The sequence below is a fragment of the Crocodylus siamensis genome, chromosome 7 (assembly GCF_052110815.1).
Source record: "Crocodylus siamensis isolate JL-2025a chromosome 7, ASM5211081v1, whole genome shotgun sequence".
Classification (NCBI taxonomy): Eukaryota; Metazoa; Chordata; order Crocodylia; family Crocodylidae; genus Crocodylus; species Crocodylus siamensis.
Window position 1 is genome coordinate 71,583,884 of NC_143401.1, and position 19,315 is coordinate 71,603,198.

Genomic DNA, 19,315 nt, shown 5'->3' on the forward strand with positions numbered 1-19,315 from the left:
GGAAGTTGGATAAAGGCAAACTGCAGTTCAGTCCAGAAAAAGAGGAAATTGATGATCAAAGGACAAGGAACACATTCTGAGATGATGGTACCTGCCTATTCTGCACCTCTGAAAATGGGATCTTGGTGTTTCAAGTTTGGGACCTAAAAACTGAATCATACAGAAGTAGTGGATACTTCTATATTGGAATGCCTGCCTTAAAGCTTATGTTGTAAGTTTACTCTCTGTAACATAGGGATTGCAATGTTTACCTGTATTTATTCAGCACTCTGAGATTCAGGGATGAAAAACTGGTTTAGAAGTACTATACACTGTTTATTACTATCAGTGATAATATTGATCTATAATGTCCCCCATGGCTAGATTACGGCTTCCTGAGAAATCATCTCTTTCCTTGCATACTGACATACCAGTTGAGGAATAGATGCTAAAAATGTTTGTATGCCTATAAGTAGAGGAGTCTTTTACTTTGGTATCTACTAACACCAATTCCATTAACTTTCAGGGTGTGAAATAAAGCCAAACTCTCTTTTCTGGCCTTTGTTTAGGTGGGAAGGATCACTGTTTATTTTTTCAGAGAGTTTCATTTAAAAAAAAAATCTTAGGTCAAATATTAATTATTTGCTGCTATTAAACAACTGTACATGCTTCTAGAGATCTTCGTATTGGGCAAATCCTTCAACATTAACAACATAAAATAATTAAATGAGAGTCACTGAATCAACACTTCATTACCTTGAGACAGGAACCAACTAATTAATTTCCTATTATTAACCAATGAGACCATAAAGTAACAAACCAAAATGTTACAGCTACAATTTGAGGGGAGGGAGGCCTAGCATATTAGGTGTACAGTACACAAAAAGAAATAACAAGCCGGAGACAATAAATTAGACATAGTCTGACAGTAAATATATATATAAGCAGCATGATGCCAAAAAAATCACAGTGTAGCTGAAGCTAAAGACCCACATGGATAGTTAAAGAAGTACATAGAAAGCCATACTAAGTAGCCTCTGGAACAATAATATCCAGCTAGAAGACATTTGTTTTAAATGGCTGTAAAAGTTCAAATATATTACACCTATTCTGACATTTCAAAGCTATAAAATAAGAACACATCTCAAAGTTTACAGTGAGATACTGTGTTGCTCTTAAAAAAATCCACATTTTTACTTAATGACAATCTATTACATAAACAATATTATTCCAATGAAAAAATCATGTACACTGAACCTAAGTCAGTGACTATTTGAAACAGTCTCCTGCAAAGAACTATCCTTTCCTGGTAATAAAACCTCCAAATTCTCCATTCAGCTGACAAAGTATTGTACTTACTATTAATAAATTCTATATACTGTCAACTGCAACCAACAAGAAAAGCCTGTCAGTACTGATCCATTTGTAACATTAGTTTGATTAGTCCCCTCATGGCACTTCAAGGAAAATGAGAGCTTAAAAGTTAAATCATTTACATTCCCACAATTTGCTAATGCTACCATTGCAAAATCCGATATACAATCTGTACACAAGAAAAGATTTGTTTGCATTGCCAACTTCCCCAATTCATATCACAGCTCTGACTTTGTTCAGTGCCATTTACTGCTGACAAAAGCTGAAAGAGATCCCTAGAATTACATCAAGGTTTAAAGGAGACATCTTAAAATAAATTGATATTATGAAGATGGTATCTTGGATTGTACTATGCAAAGATGAATTTTTCAAACAAACAGTGTGCCATAAGTAGCCTTTTAGACTGTCTCTTACCTAGATTAACTTGAAAAAGCTCAATCAGTTACGAAGAACAAATCAGCAGATTAGTTGTGCCTCTAATCAATTAAAATCCAGTTGTTCCATACACTCGCACATTACCTGATTTAATTGGGAATCATTTTGAATACAAATCAAAGTAATCCTAAAGCTGGAAAATGGTTAATTTTAAAAACTTCTGGATGTCCACATACTTTTTGTTACTGTACAGTTTTGAAGGCTAAATTAAGCTTAACTGAGGTCCTCAAGTTACTCAAAATGACATCAGCATCGAAGGTCTACCTTACAAAGATATTTTTCTTAATTTTCATTCTCAATCTGATATTTCAACAAATTTCTGTCTGACAACAAACAGTTTTATCTTCCATGTTTGAAGCATTATGGAGATATTTATTTTCACAATGTCATTGTTAATTGTGCAAGAGGCAGAATCCTATTTCACAGATGGGAAGACAAAGGCACAGAAGTAAACTCTTTTCTAACCTCCCAAATGACACAGCAATTGAGAGGTGAAGCAAGGAATTGAGAAAAGAGGAGTCATGACTCTGAATTTTGTGGTCACTCCGCAAGACATAGATGCGTGTCAGGTTTTTATAAGATTTCCATGCAACTAAACATTTTTACAAATTCCCCAGACAACAGAATATATTCATTTGTGATTGTTAAACATTCCTATAATGCTTAATAATAGAATACTTACTTTAAAAAAATGAAATCAGTCAACAATATAAGTGATCTGGTTCCCTGGTTTCTAGAACTGTTTCTTATTCAAGGGATACCTAAATCTTAGGGCAGTTTCAATAATGTGGTGACTCAATGGCCCAACTCTTGAATCCTTACTACTGCCTCTTGTCCCAGTGAAAACAATCAGACAAGTCTTATCAGATCTTGATTAAGGTTGCAGAACCCATTCCCAAGTTGGCAGACAAGGAGATAGTAAAGTAAAATGTATAAGTAGTTCCTCTTCTACCAGTCAGTGGAAGAAATAACAGTTGCATTCCAGGCACCAGTATGAAATAGGGTCCATGATAAGTCATTATATAATGATGTCTGAGGGAGGTCATAGACTGAACCAGTTACAGCAGGAGCGAGAGATCTCTGAAAAAGTGTTCTACTTCTCTTGCCCTTGTCATTTAAACTGTCAATCTCCATATCTCATCAAATGTCAATAAAGAAATGATGACACCTCTATCCCCTCAGCAAAAGTAAAAAAGTTTGTTTTCAAGCAAGAGGGGAGAGCTTTGAAAGTTGCTTTATTTTACTTGAGTATTTACTGTTATCACAATTTCCTTTTGAACATGCCATGAATCAAACAATCCTCTAAAAAGGTTGCAGTGAATCACCCAATGGAGTGATAAATCTGAATCATATAAAAAGAAAGCAACCAACCCATGTCACCAGCATTAATTTAATGTTTCTTTGTGGGAGGATCCAGTGCTATTTCATGCAGCTTTTATTTGCTGTTGGTATCAGATTATCAAAAAGGCCACAACATATATTCAGGTTTTAATCCTTCCTGTAAAAGGTTTTTTGGACAGCTTGTGGTAAATATGACTAGCAGATAAGTGAATAAAAATTAAAGCTACACATACACAATTATTTTTTCTTACAGTTTTACATAAAAGTTCAAACTAAAATCCATTAAGTTTTAAATTGTAGGTTTGTTGTGATACAGAGAGGGCAACGACTGGGTTAGAACATAAACTATTGAAAAAGAAACAGTACTTGAATGTAAATATCTTCAAAAAGATTACAAAGTAGGTGGGAATAACACTTTCACTACCATAATTACAAAGTATTTCTAGAAGGCAATTCTTAGTTGCAAAACATGTCTACATTAATGGATACTAGGATAAGAGTTGTAATTGCTTATTTAAAATTTTAAAGAGGAAAAGTTATAAATACAAATTCAAGGTGAACACGACTATAAGGTTGGATGTAATATTAATTCCTGGATTAGATGGGCAATTGGTTTATGCTTGACATTTGGTTATCCTGATGTTCTTTACTTCTTCATATCTGTAAATGTTTTAGTGGGAATACAATTATTCCCTCTTCTGCTGAATCCATTCACAGCATTGACTGTATGAGGAAGTGAAGTCCATGAGATACTACTGTTATTTAATTATCAATTTTATAAGTAGTCCTTGGTTCTGATATTAACGGTAGTTTAAAATAAAGGATCGATGAGTTTATACTAGTTTTTCAGAGTTTAAATACTTTATTTTCACTCTCCTTCTGGACTAAATTATTCTTTTTTTTCTACCCATCTCTGGTTATATTGAAAGTTAATCATATGTCAAACCACCTATGCTGTTCTTTTCTGGTTCTTTACAATCATTGTCACATTTGAAGAAAAATAAATCAAAATGGGAAACCATAATTCAGTTAGGGACAGGCAAGTGCTTGGCTTAGCATCGTATTATGAAGCCTTAATTTTACAGGCCAGTATCTTAATAGCTCCTCTAAGAATACCCTATTTCTCTCAGTAGGCATTTTTATTTTATGTTTTTCTTAAGCAAAATATGCCACAATATGGGTGCCAACTGAACAAGGCACTTAAGCATGTAGTTCAGTCCCATTGTCGTCAGTGGCTTTTAAGCATTATTCAAGTTAAAAATATGCCCAAATGTTTGCTTAGTTAATTCACATGCTTAAAAGTTCACAATGTGCTTGAGTGTTTTGCTGAACTGGAGCCATGGCTACAGCATTAGAAATAGTCTCACTGGCAAGTATTCAAAGTAAGGTTAAACTACTAAGCAGAGAAGTAAGTGGTCAGATTGGCACCCTGGGTGCAAACCCCAGCAGTCCCAGTCCCCTCATCAGCCTTGTGCCCCATCTCCTTTTCTCTCCTCTGGGAGATGCTGGTTGTGTGGAGGCAGGGGGGAACGGGGAGGGATTGACGCGGCAGGAGTGATAAGTGTTGATGCAGCCAGCAGAGGGTTAATGCAAGAACCTTTCTGTCCCCCTACCGCCACTGCTGTCAACCAGTGCTACTGAATCCCGTTGCCATGGGAATGTCACAATACTGAATTCAGTGGCACTTCCCCCATAGCAAAACCCTCCACCTGGCTGTGAGCTCTGCCCCCTCTCTGAGTACCGCCCCCTTTAACTCAGATCCTGGGGTTCATACCTCGGTCACCCACTGCTTGTTACAATACAAAGGGCATATCTTCACTGCAGACTGAAGTTGGTTGATCCCTGAGTCTGAGTGGATGGCTTACCTTACCACACTGCAACGTTAGACTCAAATTAATGTCTGGCATTCAGGCAACACCGACATGTGTGAATTGGTAGGAATTCTGGGGGCACATTCACACTCAGCACCGACTTGCTGAAACAACATGAAACCTTCACCTGAGACCTCTTTAAAATGCCGTAATTTTATGACATCGCAAGGTTCCACAGATTTCTGACATTAGACAAGTAAATTGTGCCAAAACCCTATGATTCTTTCCTGGGCTGTGATAGGGGGAATGTTTGTCATTCAAGGCATGCTGTGGGGAACTATGGGAAGCACCATCAGCAGCAAAGTGATTTAGGCAGCACACTCATTGCACAGTGCAAAGTCATGTGAATGAACAAAGCACTCAGGTTCTGCCTTTAGACTCCGATGAGTCTGATTAACCTCACCTGAAAGCATGGCAAAACTTAGGCTTTTTGTGAAGACAGAAGCGAGATAAGGGAAGAATCTAAACAAAAGCCCAAATTAGCAGTATAGATGAACCCTCACAAGTCAAGCTGGTACGTACTTGCCCAGGTAAATATACTGAAATGTAGACATATTTGTAGAATCAAGTACCAAGGTTGGGCTAGTGTTATCAATGAGTAGGACGATGAAGGTTTAAATTTTTAAATCATCTACAAGTTTTAAGAACATATTTCCATCAAGAATAAAAAAGATTCAAATGAATGCAAATAGGACAATCAAAACCCAGATATCTTTAAAAATCTTAGGCAAAGTGTCAAGTATATATTGATCAGAGATAATATGGAGTGTCAAGTGGAACACTCTATTAATAATGTTTAAATCAGCAATTACTAAAAGTTGTTAAAATTGTTCAGTAATTTATTTTTGCCACTGAAAATAAAAATCAACATATACTATACTTATTTAACATACATTTCCTTTATAGGTATAAGGCCTACTGTACATATGGTATTAGTTCACTCTGGTTAGTTCAGAAAATAACAGGATAAGCAGAGGCATTATTGACTTTCACTTGCTTTTACACTTATCCCTCACATACAGGCACTGAAAGGAAAGTACAAAAAATCAACATATACTATACTTATTTAACATACATTTTCCTTTAAAGGTATAAGGCCTACTGTACATATGGTATTAGTTCACTCTGGTTAGTTCAGAAAATAACAGGATAAGCAGAGGCATTATTGACTTTCACTTGCTTTTACACTTATCCCTCACATACAGTCACTGAAAGGAAAGTACAAAAAGCAGCTTAATATCAGCAATTTGGTGATGGAGGGAAGCAGCTGCACATGATTCAATGTGACAAGAGGCACAGTGATTTGGCTAAACCATTTCTTGGGACACTCTGTAAGGAGGATCAGCTGCATTATTCTTTTAATAGCCATGTCTAATGCAATAGCCTGGTGGGTTTTGTCCCAAGTCAAGGTATCAGCAGCAGGTCAGAAGGTAACATTCTGTTTACATGATTATTTCCTAAAGCACTTATCTTGCCTTCGGTGTGAAAGTTGACTTTTCTGTTTGTCAGGGGGCCTAAAGAATTGAAGGAATGGGAAAAATTAGCTACACTGAGCTGGAGCTGAATGGAATTAAGTGGGAGGTCTGAGAAAGGCCCGCTGTGGCACTCAGCAGGATACCTTATTAGCCGCGTCATCGCAGTTCATTCAGGCAAACCATAACAGTGTCACCAACATTCCCACACAAAGACAAAGTTCTTTACACAGTCTATAAACATGCTTCCCCTGGCCAATTCATCCTAGTTTGACACTACTGAAAAGAGGGGTTGTTTTAAAAAAAAAATAGTAATAACAAAACAAAACAAAAAAACTCCTCAGCTCTGCCAAATGCACTGAATGGGGGATGCAGTGGGGAAGGATGGGCATTGTCATGGTTCTTGGGAAGAAACAAAGGTCAAATATTTTATACAGTGATATTTTTAAATCATAAAAAGTTGATAGGTTAAATATTATATGAGATCTACACTTCTACATATCTTTTACTACATTGGGGGGACAGAGATCTCTCCCACCACAACTGTTATATCTTTTATAATATTCACAAAAAGGAATACAGCAACATTTTAAAAAGTATTAATATTTCCAGAATAATCATAGAATAGCACTTGTGGCAATAAAGTGCATTTAGTCTGCATATACAGATGTGCTAATAGGTCAGTGGCAGTGACAAACACAAAATTAAGAAAATTACAAAAATAACTTGGATTCCCATGTGGCACAGGAAAAATAGTTACTTTACTGCTTTGAAAAGTTTATCTTGCACATTAAATTATAGGAAAGGATATCTGATACAAAAACACAGCTCAGCATCTATAAATTCATGCGCCTGTTCAGAGATACGTACTGAATATCTAGCACCATATATCTATATAACGTCCTTTCTTAAATGGAAGGCTTCACCAAACCAGAAATAAGTAGCATGAGACAGACAAATAGCAGCACAACCTAACTAAAGACAGTATTCATTTATGAAGTTAAACCATTTGTCTTCTTCACTGTTAATTTAAGCAGAGCTCTGAATTGAATATTTTCAATTTTGATTGGAATCTGGTAAAAATAAAACTGAAACCTGTTTCTGTATGCTTGGGCAAAATCTTTTCACATTTCATCTGATCAATGAAGTGTTCACAAAACATTGGCGAGGCTGAAATAATAGGGAAGTTTGCTTACTTGTTATGTGTAATGCAAGACATTGAAGCCCCACTGTTCACAAAAACTAGGGAGTCACACAGTAGTATTTAGAGTGAAGGTCACAGAAAGGTTACTGGACAGGAGACAAAACTAATAGGTATTTAACAATCAGATACAGACTAACTCAAAAATGTTTTACATTATAATTCTGTGTTTGAGATTGTTTTACTGCCAAGAGAAGACATAATTCTTGAAGTAGAAAGCCAACAAAATACTAAATATGGGGAAAAAAAATTAACTTGACTATACTGTTGACTGCTACAAGAGGTAATGCCATTAAATTTGCAAATGAACTATGTATGGAGCACTAAGGTTATATTTTTATAATTGAATGCATCCTTAAAAGCCAAAAAGCGTTAATAACAACTCTTGCAGTGACTTCTGATGGAAAGCAAAGGAACAACTACAGTGAAATCTCTCTTATACAACCATAGCCACATCAAGGCACTGGGGCTAGGAGCAGAAGTTACACATAAACTGGTTTAAATAATCAGAAACCGGTTTAAACCTGTAACAGAACAGAAGCTCAGTGCACATAAACCAGTTTCAAAATGGCTGAAACTGGTTTAAGATAAACTTGGTTGAATGTAGTATCAGACTTAACTGATTTGGGTCAAACCAGTTTATGAAACTTCTGTCCCAGACCCCTTCCTGGTTCAAGTTAAATCACAGTCCTCCAGCATCCCAGTATGCTTTCCAGCTATGGGCTGGGCTGTCTGCTTCTGCTGAGAAGGGTTGGGGGAGGCGGGGAAGAGGGGAGGCAGGGACTGCACCACTTCCCCCCCAGACAAACCCCATTGCCCCCACTCAAACTTACTGCTGGCTCTGGCTATGGATTGCAACTCCCAGAGGCGCTTGGAAGCAGCCCCTGTCTGTGCCTGGAAGCAAGAAGAGTCCTGCTGCTGTGAGTCTGGAGTGCAAATTCCAGAGACCTTTGGGGCAGCAGGAAGCGAACACCAGAGAGCCCCCATGCGGCTGAATTTCCTGAATCAAAAGCAAATGTGTCCAGTTGTTTCTCAGTTTAATCTCTGCATCTTAGACTAACTTGCAAAGACTGAATCGATTCAGCCTTGGGCTTTTCGACTGTCTGTACTTAGCCTAAAGGTCACGGCATCAGGGGGAGAGTTAAGGTTCAGCTTACACATCACCAAAGACAGGAGTCCTCAAGGTCTTCACTGATCTTACTTTGACTACAAAGATTCTCAATGCTTAAGAAATTTTTAAAAAATTCTTTGAAAAACAGGGATCACTACTTCCTTCCTGTGTAGTTTCTTTGATGCTCACAGCTGCCTGGGTCGATATGTATGTATCTCATATTCTCTACAGTATACATTTAGAGACAGAATCCAGAAATAATGATTAATTTTTAAGAAAAGTTAACTGGTGACAGTCTAAGTGTACCTAAAAAGACCTAATGTAAGTGCTTTTACTGGCATGTCCCAAATGTTGTAATACTGTCATTAAAAGGCTAAACTTTATCATATCTCTATGCTTGTTCTTTTTGATATAATAGCTAAAACCTATTAATAATATCAAAACATCTCAAAAGGTCAAGCAGCAAACAGCAAGATGAAAGGAGTTGTCAAGGAGCTTAGGCAATCATCTTAGTACTCAAGGCATTTGCCAGGATGGTTTAACTAATATGTGATGTTCACTTTTAATTTCACTATAGTGCCATTTGGGCCAAAAAGCTGTATTTTTTAATTAATTACCATGTCAGTAGCTATTAAGATTAAAAGAAAGACCACATCAATAATAAATACTTAATCCAAAGAAAGGATTACAAGAAGAGCAATAAAAATCAATTTTAGAGCTAGAAAATTGTGACTTTTTCTAGTTTGCCTGGTATTTTCATTATATTGACAAAACCATGATCTTACCTGACACTGACATTCGCCTAATGTAATAGCAGCCATGTATAATGATGTAAGTACTTGTCAATTTTACTACAGAAGAACAAAATTCTGTTACAGTGGGGTTAGGAAATTCTCTTGCTCTTCATGAGATATAAAACATTTATGATTTCAAGAAACTGGGAAAATTGTGTCTTTCTTCAGTTTACTTTGACTAAAGCTTTCAAATAAATATGTATACACCCTGCCCTTAAAAAAGACCAGATCATAGAGAAATATTCCCAGCATCCCTGCTCCTGGCCTTTAAACAACCCCCTAACCTTGACCACCTCATCATCAGAAGTAAATTCCCTGCTGATCAACAGGCACCTAATGGGACCCAGACCTCCTTAACAATAAATGCAAGACCTGTCAACTCATGTCTACTGCCACAATAATTAACACTCTCAATAAGAAAATCATCAGAATCCCCAGACCATACACATGTCTATCCCAGAATGTAGTATACCTCATCTAGTGCACCAACTGCCCTCACGGAAACTATGCACCTGAAAACAGAAACAAACTATGCACAAGAATGAATGATTAGTCCAAAAAAGATAAAGGGCAGAGACACTAGAACATAGGTAGAACATTGTTTTATAGAAAATCATACCCAGTCTGACCTCACAGTTCTTGTGCTCAAAGGAAATTTACAAAATGTTGAAAGATAGTCAAGAAACGAACCTGGGAACAAGAAGTCATTAGCCTCTTGGACAGGACGGGCGCTTACACAAGTAACATTTGATTGCGTGATCAAGCCTTTGAAAGTCTCTACAGCCATGATGTAACACGTGCTCAGCTGCAAAGTGCTTTTAAAGTGGCCAAAAAATTAATCCTGATCAAATGAGGTATTAGATGAAGATGCTCTAAAGCAGAGTGCCTTATGGAACTTTTGTTCCCTCCAGGGTTAATTTTTGTGCTTCACAGGGCTGTCAGCAGGGGAAGGAGGGGGAGAGGGAGGGAGCAGCAGGCAGCTGCCAGCTGGGCTTTGCCTGGACAGAGCTGGGAGAGGGCAAGAAGAGCGGAGTGGAACAGAACTCCCTTGCCTTGTGGTCTCCTCCAGTTACTCTGGCTGTGGTATTTGGGAGAGCCAGGCCAGGTGTGCAAGACAAGGGGGCTACATTCCACTCCCACCCCTCCCAGTTCTGACCAGGCAAAGCCCAGCTGGCAATGCCTGCTGGGGTGGCAGGGAGGCAGGGTTGTAGAGGGCAGGGGGGTTCAGCAACCCCCTTGGAGGCTGCTGGACCACCTCCCCATCACTGGCCAGGGCTGGTGCAGTCAGGCTTGAGCCCCCCTGATCCAACAGGTGAACATCTGCGGGATTGGGGAGGGGGGGGGCTCTAATTCAAGGTGCTTCGTGTAAAGCACCATGAGTTACAGTGTGGGCCCTAAATGTCTGTAGGCACCCTAAGAACCAGAGACCTAACATAGACCAATGAGTCTCAGCCAGGGCCTGGAGCACTTGTAGCACCACATGATCTTTTGAAGAGAGCCTCAAGGTGTTAGGAGATAAGCAGGTATAAGGAGATAAGTGCAAGCTCAGGCTCCTGGATGCCTGGCCATTGCACATCCTCCTCTCCCACCAGCACCTGGCCCCTCTGAAAGGAGGCAAGCACTGGAATAAATACATTAGTTTTTGAAATGGGGTACTGCTCAATTTACAAAATATGTGGCGGGATTCCTCAACTCAAAGGAGGGGTGCCTTGAGGCTAAAAATGTTAAGAACCACTGATACAGACAATGACTTCTTGGCCCATTATAATCTACCTGATATTCACTGTACTTTGCAGGTGATAATGACCTTCCTGAATGATCTTGTTCTTCCACCATCAGATTTTTACTGCATCTCTTTGGTCTGTTAGCTACCTGATAACTTCTAACTAATATGTGATTAATTGGCTACTTGATACCTGCCTACTATGTCATACCTTGTTTTTACTTACATAGGGATTTTAAACAGGTTTTTGTTCCACCTACTACTTAGCTGTGTAGTGAGTGCTTCTCTCTCAGAGACCTGAGGAAGGGTATTATGATACTCAAAATCTTGTCTGAGTATATTGCAACTATGCAATTTGCCCAGTAAAGCATATCACCCACAAAAATTCTTGCCTATCAAATAAACATGTAACATTTACCTTTAATGATATGTATACTTATTCATCAACAGACAGTAGATCCTTGGTATGTCTTAATATGCAGAAAATGTCTAGGAAGTAGACAATATATCAAAAGGTATATTGATAAGTATCAGTACATCAAACACTACAAAAAGATTAAATAGCGTTACCACTACTATATCTGAAAACCATTCAATTTGAATGTACCACACAGATTTTAAAATACAGTATAACCTCATAAATATGGATATCAAAAATCTAGAATTATCAAAAATCTGGCACCTTTTTAAAACTACACTCCATCACTGGTAGCGGCGGCCAGTCCCAGACAGTAGAGAGGGAAACTTGCATGCAACGGCTGCTGTCGCCATCCACCAACCTACACCACTGCTCCATGTGCAGCTGCTGCACCGGAACCAGCGACCACTACCGCCCCCTCCCCCACCACACCACTCTGGGACTGGCTGCTACTTTGGTTTAAAAAAATCCAGAGTTTTCACATTTCCAGCAAGTGCTTGAAGCCTGCCAGGTCGGCGGGGGGGAAGGGGGCACCAGTGGTGACCAGCCAATTGCCAATGCCCAATGGCGGGGGAGTGGTCCCCCATAGCCAATCATCGAGCCCAGAAATGCCAGGGCGGCATGCCCAGAAGTGCCAAAGGCACTTCCCTCAGTGCCCTCACTTCTGAGCCAGCACTCTCAGGGAGTGCACTCCCTAGCGTCACCACTGGTCCTTTCTATGAAAAATTTCAGAAGACAGAACATTTTAGAATAAAATATATATAGTTTACAAAATTGGCTTAAAAATGACTGTACTATGAACAAAATCTTCATTTTCCACTTGATCCAAAAACATTAATTAAAATGACAACATCCTACTTATTCGTTATAATTCTGAAAATTAAAACAAGTCACAGCAAACTTAAAATAAATAAAATATAATAATCAGAGGCTTGAAAAGAGCTTCATCCAAGGAAAGCTTAAGATGATTCAGCGTCTAATATTACAACAATCAACAATTTGTTCAGGCAGCTTGTGCACTCATTTAGTTTGAAAGCCAGGTCATATTGGATTACTTAATTAAGAGAGGATACAAATAAAGTGAATAAAATAAAAGGATAGAAAAGTGCTATTGTAACCGTATTTATACTCCCAGAAGGAACTGTTTATGAAAAATGAAACATACCAAATTTAAAATTGCAGGAGCAAAACCTGGTTTTGCTCTCCACATAAGTAAATACTGGAATTGACTGCCAGACGAAGAGACAGTGGCAAAAACTTTGCTGGATTGGGGAAAAAGAAAAATATGTAAGCACAGATGGGAGATGAAGCAGGCTGTAAGACATGTATATATGTCAGGTTCTTGTATCTGTAAGAGATCCAAATTAGCCCTCGAAAGAAGTTGGAACAGTTTAAGCTACAGAAGTTAATTATGTGTTTAAAGAACTTTCAAAAGGCACTCGGATATCATCAGGGCTATGTAAGGACCTGAGGAAATGAACATATCGAACTACTCTAACTTACTTGACCTAAAAGGGCCCCTCACTTTGCTGGCTGGCAGTTAGAACACACACTTCAGCTATTTTTTTCCAGGAGGCCAGGATCTTCATAATCATGAGGAATCCTAAAATGTTTAATTTGGGCAGATTTAAAGTTACTTTACACTGCTCTGGCCCTACAATGTCTAAAAATTTTGTCCCATTCAAAGATCTACTAAGGTTAATGGATGTTCATTCCAGAGAATTAGTGGTTTACACACAAACGTATCAATCAAATAAGTACCTAAAAATGATAATGCTAGCAAGAACAACAATTTATAGTGTATATCAAAACTGTTATTCTTCAGGACATATGAGTGAGATCACTGCCTAGAATTAGAAGAAAATTTCTCTCACACCAAGGCCATGCATAATTACCCATTAGGTGGGATCTGCATCTTCTTTTGAAGCATCTATAATTGGATACTGTTAGACATGGATCATGTTCATACTCACATGGCAATACTGATCTTTCTGTAATGCTGAAAATGTTGAAAGATAGTCATTCACTTAAAGGTTCAATTCTGCAGCCACGGACTTAAATGGAAGCAGAATTGAGCTCTTACAGCCATCTTTCCATTTTATAACTTCCAGCTCATTTTATCATTTTAACAGAGATGCATTTAGTGGATTGTAAATAGAATCACAACAGCAATTTATTTCCATTTCTGTATAAATGAATAAAGATTGGAACAGCAGCCCATATAGATTACTTTTAATCCAATCATAGCTGTCCTGGAAAATAGTACTGCCATGCAGTAAAACATATCAAAGGACACAAACCACAATGAATGCTGATGCAAGTTAGTGTCACTGTTAGCCTGACATGCATAGAACATTCTTCATCTGAACGAGAAAAAAAATCCTTCTAAGGAACAAATTAAAATGAAAAAAAGAAAACCTACATAATTTATATTCATAATTAGGGTGACTATGCATCCTGGTTTGCCTGGGATGGTCCAGATTTCTAAAGCTGGTCCCAGCTGGTTGGTGAAAATTAAAATGAATGTCCTGGAACTGCAGAGGCACATGGTACAGTCTGGGAGGGAGGTGGAGCAGCATGGTGCACCAGGCAGCTCCGCCTCCCCACTAGACTGTGCCCAGACCTTTGCTTACTGGCCTTTCCCACTGCCTGCAGCAGTGCCACTGACTGCAGGGGTGGGGAGGGGAAGCACGTCCCAGGGGGACAAGATGAAAGGAGTGGAGGCCCTCTCCCCACGGCCAGGATTGTGGTGGGGAAACTCTCCACAATCCTGTAATGGGACAAAACTTTCCTTTAGCAGGTGCAGTGGATAGGAACACACTGTAGCTGAGCAAACTGCCTGTGCGGTTCATCAGCCACTTTTCTATGTGGCTGGGACTGGCGCATGGCGATGATGTCACAGAAAGATGCTGTCTGGCTCTGATAAAAGCTGGCGGCAGGGAGAATGTTGGGGGACACACAGCTGAGCGGCTGCTGGCTGCTCCCCCCCGCAGTGCATTCCAACGTTTGGTCCCAGGACAGAGTCCTGAAGAGGGGTTTGCCCCAAGACTGGATGGCGGCCCAAGCCTGGACCACGAAGGATGCTGAGGGACAGGTCCTCTCAGTACATGCAGGATGCCCTGGGGCTGAGGAGAGAGGGGCCCTTGGAGAGACTCCAGGCCCAGACTTAAGGAAGCCAAACAAGCCATATGGCGGTCCATAGATAACCAGTCCCTAGACTGTGATGGGCTGATTGGACTCATCCCAGGCCCATCTTGGAAGGGGTTGAAGCACATGACCCTTGCACCAAAAGAGATGTGCTAAGTTCAGTCTATAATATTAGAAGCACATGTTGGGGCCATGCCAATAGGCCTGGTGATTGAAGGATGCAGGCCGATTACTACCTGGCCAAACACTGCTGGTTGGTGCATGGAAGGGATGTAGGGGAGGTGGAGGCCCAGGAATATCCGCCGGTGACATCTGACAATATTCCAATGCTGAGGGAGCCTCCCGCTTTTGAAAATAATAACTAGTCATGGTAGGCAAGTATCAGGGGTCTTCCTGGGGTGACTGCACATGAGTAGCAGTAATGCCCGAAGGAAATCGGGGACAGGACAGAAACAACCAGTCCCGAGCTGCGTGGGAGTGGCTACTTGAGACCCATCAGGTACAAGGAAGTTTCCCAGATGTCCCAGATTCCTTATGGTCACCCTATTCATAATTCATATACGAGAGATACATTCTTAGCAAGTCAAATAGTTGAAAGATTACTGCTGCTGTTATTTTATTGATTTAAAAATGCTCCTACCCTCCCTCCCCTCTCCTGTCCCAGATCAATTAGTGGTTAGTTATGGAAATTTTAAATTAACACCATGTGGAAGGGGTACCTTATACCACACCATCTAATTCACTAAGTATCTAGAACATTAGATTCTGCTAGAATCATGTTGTAGTCCAGGGACTGGTAATGTTTTTTGCCAGGGGGCTAGAATGTCCCAGCATGGGCCTGAAGCCCTGGGCATGTGATAGTGGTGTGGTGTATGGAGAACTTCCCTCTGCCAAGTGCTAATTGACCAATTGAAGCACAATGTAGGGAGTGCTCCACTCCACCAGAGCTTCTGATGTCTGCTTGTGGTGCACAGCAGGAAGAGCCTCACCACCAAAGCCACGCCTCTGCAGGCTGAATCAAAAGGCTCTGTGGGCCACAGGTTGCTGACCCCTGTTGTAGTCAATTCTGAGTGTTCTAGAGCAGCTGCCTTGGATGAAACTCTGGCAATCTAGTTTCAAAAGAGTAAGTTTTTCAGGAGAGTCAGAACATGCAGCTAGTGTGACAGTACACAGACTTGTCCCAAACTTTTGGCCAATCTCAAAGATCCAATTCCATATGAAAACAATTCAATACCACCAAGGAATCTCCCAGATCATTTTTTCTTTAATCCATAGCCTTCCTCTTGCAGTTATTTGTTGAAGGATGGAACCCAGCCCTATAAATATAACCTTTAACAGCACCAAGAATCCAGGAATGCTATTCTGACACCAAATTATATATACCAAAAGCAAACTCAGTATCTTCAGGTTTATAGTTTAAAGAGACATTCCCCTTTCAAAAGAACTGAAAGCTGTTAAAGCTTCTGATTATTTACTGACAATTCCGCAATAAGATCCCATATTACCTGAGAAATTTTTTTTCGTTTTTAAATGTGTGTATAATTATAATAACACTAGGAAATTAGAGCAGAAATGGAAAACTGAGAAGTCTTTTCATATATAAATCCAGAATAGTGACAGAAGTTTAACACTATAGCCTTTTTAATGACTTGAACCCGGAAACATTGTTCTGCAGCTGTTGGAGATAAAAGAGCTAGAAAACATTGATAATTAAAAATAAAAAGAAGTTAATCTGTGTAATCGAGGAATAAAAGGATGCCTCCTGCAGTTCTAAAATCTTGTTCTTCATTTGAAATAAACCCATTCTACTGATCTTTAGAAATATAAACATGTATTTTTGATTAAAAATATACATTTTAAAACTTGCTCTGAGGTTAAAAATACAGTCTATTTTATATTCCAAAACCCAAATATGTTTTCATGTATATGGAATACTCCTTAATTTTTTTGACCACTGGTGTCAGACATGTAAAAGACTAAGCCAGTGGGAAAACAAGGAGGGAAAAAAAAGGTCTGTGACTATCTGACAGGTTGAGAAAAACAAGATAATTTTACTCATTTTATGCTCTGAAGAACGTATTATACAAACATGATAATTTTGAGAGCCCTTAACCCTAGTTTGAAGAGGGGAAGGGGACAAAACACAGTATTTATGAGATCAGCCTAACAGAAAATGTTGTCTTTTCTGAAGTGATACAGGATTTTAAATCCTGGTTAGAAGATGCTTGGGTGGAAGGGCTCATTTGGCCTAGTATTTCATTCTCTTTAACATAATAAATTTAATTACAAAGTTGGAAGAACTACGGTTTCTGTCAGAGAATGCACTTGGAGTTAAATTATCACAAAAAATGAGATGGAAGGAATAAAATAGAAAAGAAAATATGTAGGCTACTCTTAGAATGTTCTCAAATGACCCAGATCTTTAGAATGAAGTTTTCCTTTGCCTAGAAACTAAGTGGCTTTTCTTTTGCTCATTCAGCTGCTAGTTCTGGGAAAAGCCCAAAGAGAAACATTTAGATTGGAGGGGTCTTTGAGAAGATGTGACAGTTGACTGATGAGCATCCATAAAATGACAAAGAATAGTTGTGTGGAGCCTGTGCATCACATCGCCTCTCCCTGGGAAACTAATTGCTCTGAATTGTTAATAGTAACATTATTTTTCTGGCAATCATTTCTTTTGAATACCCAAAATGAGCATGAAACAGCTCCTTTGACCAGACATAAAAGTTAAATGTCCCAATGTTGATCAAATTAACTTCAGCGATGTGACAATGGACTATATTTGTGAGAAAATAATGAAGGGCACAAAGGGGTGCTTTATGCCAAGATTTCACAGTTGTAATGTAAAAATGTTTCTGTTGAACTAGGCCAGGCAACATTTCAAAACGAAAACAGAAGAGCACTGTCACTTTCTAAAAAAAAATCTCATTTCACGGATCTGAATGCTCTGGATAATTTCAGGAAGTTTCAATGGCTGGCACATAAGCAATGACAGTATCAAGCTAATATCTCACATCCTCATTCTTATTAAGCTCTGATATAATGCATATAAAAGACTCCATCTTGCAGTCTTACTAAGTCCTTACTCAGCAGCAATTCTATTGAAGTCAAGAGGAATTTTGCCCAAACAAGACCTGTAGGATTTAGCCCAATGTAACCTAACACTATACAGACATAAAGCCTAGTAAATAAAACACTTATGTTGGTATTAATTACAGAATATGCACAAAAATATTTAACTAAAAGAAACTGCATGGGTCCTCGCCATATTTCATATATGAGCTTAATACTTAAAGTTTAAAAGGCACAAAGATAACACTGCTATGTAGATAGGGGCAAATCAGGCAAGCAAATGATCCTATATGGGACTGCAGGCATTTCTGGGTTGTACGGAAGTATGTAACTGTACAGCCAGATGTTTATTTGGAGTTTATGAAATAAATTTACACTGATATATCAGCATAAATCCAGAGTAACACTACTGGCCTACAATACGTTAGTCTGGATCTTCGCACTGGTGTTGAGAAAAGATTTATCCCTGTAGCAATTATTATGGTTCTACAGCAAAGAGCCTGTAATAAAATACTGTTACCCATGTAGTCACTAAACAAATGAAAAAAATAATCTGATTTTATACACACACCAGCTGTTATTGGCCCATTGTTTACCATACAGACTGATCTATATAATACTCTAAAATCATTGCAAGATTAAAAACCTGCACTCCAGAAAGCTTATTAAAAATATTTTATAATTTACTCCCAAACCTTCCTAGATACTTTTAGAATCAACTTCCACTTGTTTTTTAAAAAGTTTTTAACTTCAAGGTATTTCAGAAGCTTCCTGCCTATGTATTACAACTTTACATAAAATAATAATCTTGGTAAACAAGAACTTCTGTAATACTGTTAAATTAATTTGCCTAACTTGTTAACTGTTTTATGCTTGCATTAAAGAATCTTGGAGTCATTTGAACCTGACATTAAAAAGGTTATAATTAATGTTTATGCAGGTAGTTATAGAAATACAGATACATACATAAGACAGAATTGTGGTTTCACTTACTCCCAGAGTGACTTAAATCAACTGTGAGAAGGTGTTTCTGTTTCATTCAGTGAAGGTTTAGCTCATTAAACTGTTTTCCTTCTCAGCATTGTTCATTGGGTTTGAACTGCATTGCTGTTAAATGGTCTTTAGCAGTTTAAAGGCTTTAGCGGAAAAGACTTATCAGTCTCTGTTTTTAAGAGTACTAAATCTGCATTATTAGTGCATGCAGATAAGGGGATTTAAATGCCTGGCTTGAAGCCTCTCTCTTCTGTGTTTATCTGACACTGCATAGCTCCTGTAGCTCAGCTGGAAATGTAGATCTATGAAGCTTTAAAGAGAGATTAAAGCCAAGAAAAGAAGTACTTTTTCCCCTATAGATGTTCTCACTTTCCCTTTTCCTAC

The 19,315-nt window shown here is 38.7% G+C and overlaps 1 protein-coding gene across 4 annotated transcripts in view; it reads right to left on the reverse strand.

Annotated features, from left to right (window-relative positions):
* The window catches only part of INPP5A (inositol polyphosphate-5-phosphatase A), a 624,592-nt gene that overhangs the window by 116,676 nt on the left and 488,601 nt on the right, over positions 1-19,315 (reverse strand). The gene's annotated exons all lie outside the window — the stretch shown is intronic.